The 10,574-nt window shown below is 38.6% G+C and overlaps 1 protein-coding gene across 2 annotated transcripts in view; it reads right to left on the minus strand.

The window, feature by feature from the left end:
- The window catches only part of RAB5A (RAB5A, member RAS oncogene family), a 32,948-nt gene that overhangs the window by 8,490 nt on the left and 13,884 nt on the right, over positions 1-10,574 (minus strand). The window lies entirely within an intron of this gene.

Raw genomic sequence — 10,574 nt, forward strand, 5'->3', positions numbered from 1 at the left:
CCTACACAAATGTTTCTATAATATAGAAAACACCTGGAAACTCACATACTCCATACACACACAGTTCACAATGGCTTTAAATACTTGCAAAATCTGTGCTGCAAAAGCTAAATATATGCTTCCTTGTAAGATCGCTGTAGTGAAATGGCATATTAAAAGTTTTTTTCTACTTAAGAGTTTTTAAAATAATAGTTAATAAGCTTACAACTGCTTATCAAAATTGCTTTACAGGGAACCAGCAGTTAGCGTAATGGCTATGTCGCTGGACTCCCACGTAGTCGACCGCGGTTCGTGTCCTGGACCCGGTGGCTTAAAACTCACGCCGGGCGCATGTGCGTGTGTGCCCAAGATCCCGAGAGGAGAATGGAGGAGAAGGGATTGCGGCGTGACCATCCCCCCTGGGGGGTGATTTCTCGCTTTCTGTCTCTATGTCTCTCTCTGTCTGTTTGGCGAGCGCACGCGCCCTACAGTGAAAATCTCTCAAAAAAAAAAAAAACTAAAAAAAAAAAAATTGCTTTACAATTCAAGTGTGTGAGTGTATCTCGATAATGGGGGAGAGTTGTCCAATAAACTTGTGACTACCAGCTACACCATCACCATGGCTTATTCCATTCTCTTAGTTATTGCACACTCTGGTGATTTTTTTAACCATCAAATTAATATTTCTTACATCATTTTTAAAAATATTGCAACACTTTAATTTTGGTAATCATTATTCCTCAACTTCCATTTCATTTGTTCTTAGGTCTTTCACTACTCATCTTAAGGATGGTTTGGATTTGTACTTACTCATCTATACTTTTCTCTGACTAATTTTAACGCTAAGACAATACCATTATAAAATGATACTTTGTTAAAAGATGCGCATGGCCATTCTCAGAGCACACTGGCTGCCAAGCCACCATACCTTCCAATTCCTCTCCTCCATTAACTTTGGTACTGTCGGTCCTCTTAATCTACAGGGTCCACTTTAGTGGATTTAACCAAGAACGAGAAATAGAAAATGCAAAGTTGGTGATGATGTGTATTATGGGGCTGGGTCTACTGTACTGAACTGCAGTACATACTTTTTCTTGTCATGCCTGAAGCAATGTAGTATAACATTACCTACATATTGTTAACATTTTATTGGGTATTCTAAGTGACTTAGGGATGATTTAAGGTATACAGGAGATTAGGTTGTATGCGAATACTATGCCACTTTATTTGTGAGATTGAGCATTCTCGGATTATGGTAACGAAGGGGGTCCTGGAACCAATACCACTATTGAGGAAGGGTGAGACCTCTGCTGCTGTCGGATCACTCACTAAACTGGTACACGCTTCCTTTCTACTCTTCAGCTCAGAGTTGATATCCCAACCCCTTTACCAAACTGGTATGAACTCAAATCACAAAAATTTCTAAAGCGGACATATCATCTCTAAAGTGTATCAGTTTAAAGATGTAGATCTTTCATAAAATATTTACTAATATCAAGTGTGCTGAGTCAGCAAAGTCTAATTAGATATATGTCTCTTACATTAGATACAACATTTAGTTTTCAAGTTATTTTTAGTAGATTGATTATTGAATTTAGTACCATCAACTATAATCTTCTCCATTTTGCAAACAATATAATTAGAAATGTCTTTATTTTGTGATAGGTTTTAATTAATAGTTTGCTGAATTCTCATAAGTAGTCATAGTTTAAAATATATTATAATTCTGGGGCCAGCAGGTGGTGTGGTGGTTAAGGGCGCTGGAAATAATTAAGTACATTATAACTCAACTTAAACTTTATCAAACAATATTAGCAGAAATAATAATTTTCTAAAATTATATGTTTTTGGTAAAGAATACCCAGAAAGTATTATTCTACTTTTTCATTGTCATGAAAGATTCTGCTGTAGAATCAAAACACCTAAAAGTAAGTCCTTAAGATAGTATTCCTTTTTGGATAAAAAAGGAAAAGGACCAGGAAATGTAAGCTTTTTCTCAAGTACGGTCTGATCCAAACTCGCCAAAAAAACCCAAAAACAAACAAAACCCCCCCCCCTGCATTTAAGCTTTGTTTTCTATTTTACACATAAGATGTAGAAACCCCCCCTGCATTTAGGCTTTGTTTTCTATTTTACACATAAGATGTAGTAAAAACATTCATTTATACTTCCACAAATTAACTCTGGGCTCAGGGAATCAGCTATTAGTTATGCTGCACTGAAACATGATCAAATTCTCAAAACCAGTTAAAAACATCACAAAAGATATATGTCTGAAAAGGCTAAATAAAACACAGGCAAAGAAATTCCAAACAATATATTAAGAGCAATAATCTATAACTAAGTAGAGATTCTTTCTGAAACAAAATATTTACACAAACACACCAAAAAATATATTTATATTTATTTAAATATAATTTAAATACAAATTATACTAAAAAGAAAAAATATATTACAAAAGGATATATAAGTTAATACTCATTTCTAGTAAGTACATATGGAATTCTTTCCTAAAATTTAGCAAGTATCCCATCCTTAAAGCTGAAATCAGGTTTAAGGTTATGTTTAATAGCAATGCTCTTAGGTTTTCTCTGTAAATGTAGGAACAAGGAAAAAAAGATCCATTATCACCATAATTTAATATTGTTTCATATATCTTACCATAACAATAAGCAAGACTACCAGGAAAACCTAAATGCATCAGCTGAAACAAAGGATTTTTTTTTTTTTGAGAGTTTTTTTCGCTATAGGGCGCGTGCGCTTGCCAGACAGACAGAGAGACAGAAAGCGAGAAATCACCCCCCAGGGGGGATGGTCACGCTCAATCCCTTCTCCTCCATTCTCCTCTCAGGATCCTGGGCATGCACACACACGCGCCCGGTGTGAGTTTTAAGCCACAGGGTCCAGGACGCGAACCACGGTCAACTACATGGGAGTCCAGCGACACAGCCATTAGGCTAACTGCTGGTTCCCTAAAGGCTTATTTTTTTTTTTTAAAGAATTATTTATTTATTTATTTTAATTGACCAGACAGAGAGAGAAAGGGAACGTGAGAAAGCAAGCCGCCAGCTCTAGGATGGCAAACCATGGTAAGCCATGTGGGAATACAATGCCTTTAACCACCATGCCACCTGCTGGCCCCAAAACCAAGGATGATTTTTAATTTGGCTAGAACAGACTGAAGCCAACAGCTTTACAATACACTGTTAACAACCAGGCGAAAACAGGCTGGAAGGGCAATGGATCCTTATCAGACTAAGAACATAAAAAATTCATTCATCCTCAACTTTGTTTAGAATCTCCCCCCTCTACTTATTATCTCCTACCTCTGTGGTCTCAGAATTTCCTGTGCAGTAACTTGTTTCACTTTTATAAATGTTTTTCTTCTCCTAAACTGGGAATTCTCTGAGAAATGAGGTGTTAGCTCTTCTCTATACTCAGCATCTAATAATACAGATGCTCATACAGATGTTCAAAAATGTTTGCTAAAAGAACGTTCATAAAAGACATGTGAAACTATTTAGCTGCTATTTTTAGATAGCATTTGAATAGGAGCGTTCCCAAATGAAAAAGATACTCTGAAAGGCCTCTACTCAAGTTATAACTAACATAATCCCAAAGGAAAACACCATTAAGCTATTTTAACTTGTTAACACTGTATTATTGTTCATTTAGTATGATAAACAGAGCATAATTTGGGAGGAGAAAAAGACCAATATTGGAAGCTGGGATGGAGAGGAAAGTGAATTCTACAATGATCTAAAACCATGTGTTGCAGCGCCACAAGGACAGAAACTACTGGAATAGGGTACCCCAGTATTATAGTAACTCTTGATATACAATATACCAAGACAGTTGTGACTCCCCAACATTCCCAAGTTTTCAGTACTATACAGTGTTCACTTCCCCCATAAAGTTCAGCAAAGTATAAGAGACATTGAAGTGATATCTTCAAATCCTTAGTGTTCCTAAAAATACATTACTAGTAATGTATAAGCTTATAAAAATAAATCCTGCCACTCACAATATTAACTACTATATCAACATTAACCAACCACAAACTTACCTGAATCTGTAAAACCACTTTAATTTATCCAAAACGTCTATTTTCTGGCTAAGAACCATCACTTTCTTAGACCTCTTCATTTTCTCTTCACTTCCATCACCAGCACTAGCAGTTGGTTTTCTTTTCGGGCCCATATTTCACAAAGAAACAGCTTTTATCACTTGGAGAGTTACTGCGTACGCGACGACAAGTAGAGAAAAACAAAGCTGCGTTGAGACGGGGTGCTGGCCTGTCTGATAGGCTCCCTCTTTGAGCTACAAGATCACTTCCTATTTTCAAGCCTGGCAGCAAGCAACATTTCAGCCTTAGCAAAGCTAAGAATTACTTAACCATAAATTCTGAGGGCAGATTAGAATAGCTGAAACTGTAAAGGTTAAATCTATAAATACCGAAGGTCTATCAGGTTTAAGACCCTAATAAACAACAAATAAAGATGAATCAGTTGAATACAGTAGGCAAGGAAATAGTATTTCCAAAATGATGGCATTAAACCAAAGATTAACACAGTTAAGCCTGCCGACAACTGAAATGGTTCTACGTGAATTAGACAGAAGATGGAAAGAGTAGAAAAACCAAGGAACCAATACCACCCTAACTCCAAACGTACTTAATAGTTACCAATCTTGATAGAAAAGAATTACTTTGCCAAAATTTACCAAAAATCATATATAAGACTATTAGGTTTGAATACACAAAAATTTGACTTTAGATTTGCAAAATGTGTCACACAAGGGTAAATGCACTGAGGAAAAATTTCTACAGTGTTTGTTAAAAAATATTTTTAATGCACACAAAGCTTCATAATTCTTAAAAAAAACTTCAAAATACTCATAAATGTGTAAAGACAATTCACAAAAAGAATATAACAGAAAAGTAGTCAACATCAATAGCAATCAACAAAACCACACAAAAACAATTTCTCTTAAATCGGCAAAATGAAATAGAGAGGACAAGGAAAAAACCCATCCACTGCTGGTGATATTCTATGACTATTTTGGAGAGAATTTTAGCAACACGCAGCAAAGCCATGAAAATACACTCGTTTACAATAAACTCATGGAATCTCTAAAAGATAGTGTGGGGGGAGGAGAGAAGGTAGAATAAACCTTTATGCTCAAATGACTCAAAATATTTAATACAAATCACGAAATCTGGCTATAAAATGACTTATTTAGGGGACCAGCAATTGGCATAATGGCTATGTGGCTGGACTCCCATGTAATCGACTGTGGTTTGAGTACCGGACCTAGTGGCTTAAACTCATGCCAGGTGCATGTGCATGTGTGCCCAGGATCCCGACAAAAGAATGAAGAAGAAATTGCGGTGTGGCCATCCCATCTGGGGGGATGATTTCTCGCTTTCTGTCTGTGTCTGTCTTCCTGGCGAGCGCACACGTGCTATAGCAAAAACCTCTCCAAAAAATAAAAGGAAAAAAAAATGACCTATTTAGTTGGCAAGATTAAGAAATATAAATTCCTGGTAGGGACACATGGTTCCTGTATAAAAAACAGGAACGAAAAAGCATAGAGGGGAGGAAAATAATAACAGCAGTATCCTCAAAGTAGGAATATGAGCAAACACTCTTTAGTAAACCTTTTGTAAACTGTGGGTTTGGAGCCCTATCAAAACTAAGAGGTAAAGGGAACCAGCAGTTAGTGTAATGGCTATGTCGCTGGACTCCCACGTAGTCGACCGCGGTTCGTGTCCCGGACCCGGTGGCTTAAAACTCACGCCGGGCGCGTGTGCGTGTGTGCCCAAGATCCCGAGAGGAGAATGGAGGAGAAGGGACTGCGGCGTGACCATCCCCCCTGGGGGGTGATTTCTCGCTTTCTGTCTCTATGTCTCTCTCTGTCTGTCTGGCGAGCGCACGTGCCCTACAGTGAAAATCTCTCCAAAAAAAAAACCAAAACAAAACAAAACAAAAAACCCAAAAAAAACAAAAAAAAACAAAAAACTAAGAGGTAAATAGAGCTGCTTGGTGGAATGGTGGTAACATGAGGCTCAAAAGAAGCTGGATCCCACATGACAAACATGAATCGACTCATGGCATGGAGTATATGCTGTAATGCCCAAGATCTGGTGGCCTAGAGGACTACAGGAAGGCGACTGCGATAAGACAGACTTTGTAGAGAATGCTTCCTGTCCCTTACCTACAAATGCATATGCTCTTATCATGAATAAAAACCTACTTAAAAAAATTAAAGCCAGAAAGGTAAGGATATACAACAATAACTAGAGCAGGAAAGGACCCTGCTCCAGATCTTGGAAGCACCTAAGGAGCTAGTGATTATGAAATTCAAGTTATAGGCTCAGCTGTGCTGGCATAGCAGCAGTGCGATGCTGGACACCCTGTGGAAGACTGGGCTTGGTACAGGCTACGTATGTGATCCTGGCTGGCTGGAAAGGCTAGCGGGGTGCAGGAGAGTCTGCGGCATAAGATGCTGTGGACAGTGCTTATCTTTGCCTTTCTCTCATGTGATAAACAAATACTTTTTTAAAAAATCCAAGCTAGAGTTTGGAAGTGGCATGTAGAGAAAACAAAAATTTTCAGAGCTAAGAAACTCAATGAATGAGTTCAACGGATCACCATTTAAGAAGGAGAGGGATGGCAGGAAATGGACCAAGCACTATCAAGAACCAGGTACCAAAGTTAACAGTAAAAGCAGAATCGGTTTGCTGGGAAAACGAGTACTAACGGCAGCAATCTAACATAACGATTGATTTTTCTGAGGCAAATGGGCACTGATTCCAGAAGATAAAATTTTACATGGAAAAGAATATATGGATGGTCTACAATCAATAACAGATAAAATAAACACTGAGGTCATTTCTCTTTCCCATTAAACTGTACATGCATATGGGCAATGCCTACTAAATGACAGCAGAAGAGATGACTACATAATCACGTAAGAGTTACATTTCTTTTTATAAGTTTGTTCTGAGGCACATGCATTCACTTACGACAGGGAAAGTGAGAAATCAGCTCCTGGAGAGAAGGCCGACGACGCAATCCCTTTAGGGATTTTGGGCATGTACACACATGTGCTCAGCACATTTTTCAAGCCACTGAGTCGGGAACTTGAACCATGGAGTTGGCCATGTGGAATCCAGCTGCCTTAACCACACCATCAGCTGGTCACACTTTAATACGTACAGGTGGTTAGAGAAGACAGGAGATAAACAGAGTAGGAAAGATAACGCATATACACTTTTTGTGACTAATTCCAGATAGAAAATACTGCAAAACCCATTAATAAGGCTAAATAATTAGATATAAAAAAATCGGAAATCCTCCAGAAAGCAAACCCATTTTTTAGAAAATAAAGCATGTGTGTGTGTGTGTGTGTGTGTGTGTATTAAGGCAGCTGGATCTACATGGCTGGTTGTGCGGTTTGATTCCTGGACCCAGCAGCTTAAAAAACATGCCAGGCATGTGTGCATGCATACCCAAATCCTGAGCATGGAGACGGGATTGTGGCGTGGCCATCCCCCTGGGAGGTGCTTCCTTCCTTTCTTTCTAGTGAGCTATGCACCCTCTAAGTAATGAAAATAATTAATAAAAAAAAATTATTTCCTTTCTGTGTGTATGAGAGAGGGAGGGGGAGAGAGAACCCATCAAACAGGGTCTCCGTGTGACACTCTACCCTAGTCTCGGCAGGTTTGGATTATAGGAACATGCATGAATGTAGGCCTAGTGTGCCCAATGTCCTGGGAGGCAAACCCAAGAACTTGATGACATGAGTCCTGTTGTGCTACCACTGTACCATCACGTAGCCCCATAAATGCATCTTAAGAGATTACCTATAAACACTAACGATATAGGATTCATTCTTAAAAGTCAATGAGCACACAGGCCAGCTCTGTGGCACTGTTGCTCAAGAGAAGTTAGATCCCACACAGCAACTATGGTTCAAATCCTTGGCTTAGTCAGTCTGAAACTTGACAGGAATGCATGTGAGTGCAAAGGATCTGAAAGGCTGGAGGACTGGAGGAAGGGGATCTCAGTATGAACAGACCTGGGACTCATTTCTGTCTCTTTCTCACATATACTCGTGTGTGTGCACACATGATCCATCAATAATCAAAAATAAAAAGATAGTGGGCCAGCTGGTAGATGGACCCCATTTGGCCAACTGGGCAGTTCGTCTTAGATCTTGCAACTTAGAAAACACAGTGTGCAAGTGTACTCCAAATCCAAAGAGAATGGAGAAGGGACCATGGTATGACCATTCCCCTGGAGGGAGCTTTCTTACTCTGTTTCTCTCCTGCAAGTGCGCGTGCCCCATAGTAAATTTAAAATCAAAAAGGAAATGGATATTGAGAATATATAAAGAACACTCACAAAATTCAACCAACAACAAAAAATCCCATTAGAAAAGTAACCAAGGCTTTATGGAATAGACATTTGTCCAAAATATATAAATGGTCAATAAGCACATGAAAAGATGTTCAACACCAATAGTCTCTAGAGAATGTAAATCAAAATCACTTCACTTCCATTAGATAGGCTATCATAAAGTAAAAGAAAAGTCTTAGAAAGGATCTGGAGAACTGGAACCACTGTGCAGCTGCTGTATAAAACAGTACGGAGGTCCAAGGACTGAGGCGTGGTCATAATGCAGTAGCCTACAAGGCTGGAAGTTACATGGCCAATGACAGGTTCAAATCCCCAGGGCTGCTTAAAAACATACAGGGTATGTGTAGGTGCCCAGGATCCTGAGGAGTTTGGAGCTCAGGAAAGAGGACCACAGCATGATGAGACCCTGTCACGGGTGCTTTCTCACTCACCTGCATGTACTCACTCACTCATTTCACTCTCGTCACATATGCTCTCTATACTAAAAAAAATCAAAACAAAACCACACACACACACACAAACAAAAGAAAGTATACAGAGTCATAAAAAATATTATAGAATTACCAAATGATCTATTGGATTGGAAAAGTCATGATGCATGACACATCATGACTGTTCCAATGAACCAATATATAGTTATTATACTTTTGGGCATATATCCAATAGAAGTAGAAACAAGGACTAAAGCAGTATTTGTACACCAATGTTCATAGCAGCATTATTCACAATAGCTAAAGATGAAAAATAACCCACATGTCCAATAATAGATGAATGGATAAACATATACATATAATGAATAGCATTTAGCCTTAAAAATTAATTTCTGGGGCTAGCTCTGTAGCACAGCAGTGACATGCTGCTTAGGAGGAGCCAAATCCCACGTGAAGACTACGGTTCGAATCTCCAGACACCAGCAGTCAGCTTAAAACATACCAGACACCACGAGTGCCCAGGGTCCAACAGGTTGGAAGACAGGAGGAAGGGGACTAGTGTGGTTAGACCCTATGGAGGGTGCTTAACTTGCTCTTTTACATACACGCACATGCGCTATCAGGAATAAAGAGAATTTCTGACACATGCTGTAACATTGAGGACATTATACTAATTGAAATAAGCCAGTCACAAAAGAATAACCACTGTGATTCCACTTATATGAGGTACCAATAAGTCAAATTCAAAACCAAAGTAGAATAACAGTTGCCAGGAGCTTGAGGGGGCAGGTTGGAGAGGGACAGTTGGTTATTGTTAAATGGGGGTACAGAGTTTCAGGTAGGGACATAAATTCTGCACAATTATATACAACAACGTGAAAGTACTTAATGCCACTAAACTATAGACTTAAGAATGGTTAAAATAGTAAATTTTGTCATGTATATTTTACAATTAAAAAATCAATGAGCAATATCTAAAGGTAACAGCTACCAAAATGAATTACAATATTGAAAATATTAGCAATATAAGGCGAAAAGTCTGCACGCAGTCAAGAAAAATGAAGTACAGAATAAGAATGATCTATTATTTCTCCAACATTGTCTAGGGGAAAAGGTATTTTAAAAAGACTAATTTAGGGCTAGCATGTGGAGTGATGGTTAAGGGTGCAGGACTCCCACATGGTCTACCAGGGTTTGATTCCCAGACCTTGTGGCTTGCATTCTCACTCCCCCCGACTCTGTCCCTCTCTGGTCTAATTAAAATTAATTAATTAATTAATTCTTAAAAAAAAAAAAAAAAGACTAATTCATATAATATTTTGGGAACTAATCCAAGAGGAAATCTTTATTTATTTTACTATCACGCTATCTTGCTAGCTGCACTTTCAAAGGACATCCAGACCTGTCATAGAATGTAACATCGTCAAGTAATATTAGTTAAACATGATCATACAGGAGTTTTCCTGTATCTGCATCCCAAGACTGCTAGTGTATGCCGGAAACTGCAAACAGTCCTGAACCCTACATATACTATGCTTTTCCTATATATATGTGTGTGTCTCTATGATAAAGTTTACTTTATAAATTAGGCACAGCAAGAGATTAAAAATAACTAGTAATAAAATAGAATATTATAGGGACCAGCAGTTAGCATAATGGCTATGTCACTGAACTCCCATGTAGTTGATGGCGGTTCAAGTCCTGGACTGGTGACCTAAGCTCATGCCGGGCGCATGTGCCT

The sequence above is a fragment of the Tupaia chinensis genome, unplaced genomic scaffold (genome assembly GCF_000334495.1).
Source record: "Tupaia chinensis unplaced genomic scaffold, TupChi_1.0 Scaffold139389_1, whole genome shotgun sequence".
NCBI classification, from domain to species: domain Eukaryota; kingdom Metazoa; phylum Chordata; class Mammalia; order Scandentia; family Tupaiidae; genus Tupaia; species Tupaia belangeri.